The following is a 2500-nucleotide window of genomic DNA, read 5'->3' as shown; positions in this document are numbered from 1 at the left end:
GAGGAATTTGTGTGTGTTTACGTGTGTGTGCATATGGTGTGTGTGTGTGTGTGTGTGTGTGTGTGTGTGTGTGTGTGTGTGCGTGTATATGTGGTGTGTGTGTGTGTGTGTGTGTGTGTGTGTGTGTGTGTGTGTGTGTGTGTGCGTGTATATGGTGTGTGTGCGTGTCTGTGTATGGTGTGTATGGTGTGTGTGGTGTGTGTGTGTGTGTGTGTGTGTGTATGGTGTGTGTGTGTGTGTGTGTGTGGTGTGTAGATAGTGGAGCGAGGCCTGAGCAGGTCCCTGGTGATGGAGGATGATCTGCGCTTCGAGGTCTTCTTCAAGCGCCGCCTGCAGAGCGTCCTGCAGGAAGTGGAGACCCACAACCTGGACTGGGACCTCATGTGAGCACCGCCCCCCAGTGGCAAGACTCTGGAACTGCAGGCGTAGTCTCTCTCCAGACTCGAATATTACGTTGAGTCGCTGCGGTTCAAAATGTTAAGAGTGACAGGTCGTAGCAGCGAATGAGAGACGCTAGCCCAGGTTAGATGGGCGGGGCATAACTGTGGGTGGGAACGCCTGATCGCGAACGTCGTTACTGATTGGTGTCGTCTGGTAACTCTCTATCTCCCTCTCTCTTTCTTTCTCTCTCCCCCCCCCCCTCTCTCTCTCCCTCTCTCTTTCTTTCTCTATCTCCCTCTGTCTCTCTCTCCCTCTCTCTCCCCCTCTCTCCCTCTCTCCCCCTCTCTCTCTCTCTCCCTCTCTCTTTCTACCTCTCTCCCCCTCTCTTTCTCTCCCCCCCTCTCCCTCTCTCTCTCCCTCTCTCCCTCTCTCTCCCCCTCTCTCTCCCTCTCCCCCCCATCCCTCTCTCTCTCTCTCTCCCCTCCCCCCTCTCTCTCTCTCTCTCTCTCTCTCTCTCTCCCTCTCTCTTTCTACCTCTCTCCCCCTCTCTCTCCCTCTCTCCCCCTTCTCTCTCTCCCTCTCCCTCCCCCCCTCCCTCTCTCTCTCTCTCTCCCCTCCCCACTCTCTCTCTCTCTCCCCCCTCTCTCCCCTCTCTCCCCCCTCTCTCTCTCCCCCCCTCTCTCTCTCCCTCTCTCTCTCCCCCTCTCTCTCCCTCCCCCCTCCCTCTCTCTCTCTCTCTCTCTCTCTCAGCTACATTGGGAGGAAGAGGATGCAGGTGGCCCATCCAGAGAGGGCCGTCCCGGAGATCCACAACCTGGTGGAGGCGGACTATTCCTATGGGACGCTGGGCTACGTGATGTCACTGCAGGGTGCGGAGAAGCTGCTGAAGGCGGAGCCTCTGAAGAAGATGCTTCCTGTCGACGAGTTCCTTCCCGTCATGTACAACAAACACCCATGGTTAGTCCTCCTCCCCTCCTTTCACCCCTCTCTCTTCTCTCTCTCTCTCTCTCCATCCATCTACCTCTCTCTCCATCCATCTACCTCTCTCTCTCTCCATCCATCTACCTCTCTCTCCATCCATCTACCTCTCTCTCCATCCATCTACCTCTCTCTCCATCCATCTACCTCTCTCTCCATCCATCTACCTCTCTCTCCATCCATCTACCTCTCTCTCCATCCATCTACCTCTCTCTCCATCCATCTACCTCTCTCTCCATCCATCCGTCTCTTTCTCCTTTCTCTCTCTCTCTCCATCCATCCATCCACCTCCCTTACCATCTATCACTTCTCCCCTCCTCTCTCCACATGACACCTCCTCTGCCCCCCCCAGATCTTCTACTCCTCCTCCAGATCTATTACTCCTCCCAATTCTCTCCCCCCCCCCCCACAGATCTGACTACTCCTCCCACTTCTCTCCTCCCCCCCCCCACAGATCTGACTACTCCTCCCACTTCTCTCCTCCCCCCCCCCCACAGATCTGACTACTCCTCCCACTTCTCTCCTCCCCCCCCCCCCCACAGATCTGACTACTCCTCCCACTTCTCTCCCCCCCCCCCCCCACAGATCTGACTACTCCTCCCACTTCTCTCCTCTGCCCCCCCCCCCCCCCCACAGATCTAACTACTCCTCCCACTTCTCTCCTCTGCTCCCCCCCCCCCACAGATCTGACTACTCCTCCCACTTCTCTCCTCTGCCCCCCCCCCCCACAGATCTGACTACTCCTCCCACTTCTTCCCGAGGGACCTGAGGGCCTTCTCCACGGAGCCCCTGCTGGTGACCCCCACACACTACACGGGGGACCCCGGCTACGTCAGCGACACCGAGACCTCGGTGGTCTGGGACGACGAGGCCACGCCCACGGACTGGGACCGGGCGGGGCGGGGGCGGGGCGGGGGCGGGGCAGGGGGCGGGGCAGGGCGGGGCGACGGGCAGGAGGAGCTGAGCTCACAGGCTCAGAACTCTGACGTCCTGCAGTCCCAGCTGGAGAGGGGGGTGAGGGAGGAGCTTTGAGGAGGGGGAGGGGCTTTGAGGAGGGGGAGGAGCTTTGAGGGTGGTGGGGGGGCTTTGACGAGGGGGAGGGGGTGGGGGAGGAGCTTTGAGGTTGGTGGGGGGGCTTTGA

At 59.2% G+C, this 2500-nt stretch overlaps 1 pseudogene across 1 annotated transcript in view; it reads left to right on the top strand.

Annotated features, from left to right (window-relative positions):
- LOC311328256 (procollagen galactosyltransferase 1-like) overlaps positions 1-2500 on the top strand; it is an 8405-nt pseudogene that overhangs the window by 4778 nt on the left and 1127 nt on the right. The window contains exons 9-11 of the transcript in view: positions 256-383; positions 1132-1338; positions 2091-2373. The product of the transcript in view is annotated as a procollagen galactosyltransferase 1-like (transcript). The remainder of the gene's footprint in view (positions 1-255; positions 384-1131; positions 1339-2090; positions 2374-2500) is intronic.

Source organism: Borostomias antarcticus (assembly GCF_949987555.1).
Source record: "Borostomias antarcticus genome assembly, contig: scaffold_471, whole genome shotgun sequence".
NCBI lineage: Eukaryota > Metazoa > Chordata > Actinopteri > Stomiiformes > Stomiidae > Borostomias > Borostomias antarcticus.
This window is presented reverse-complemented; position numbering and strand designations above follow the sequence as displayed.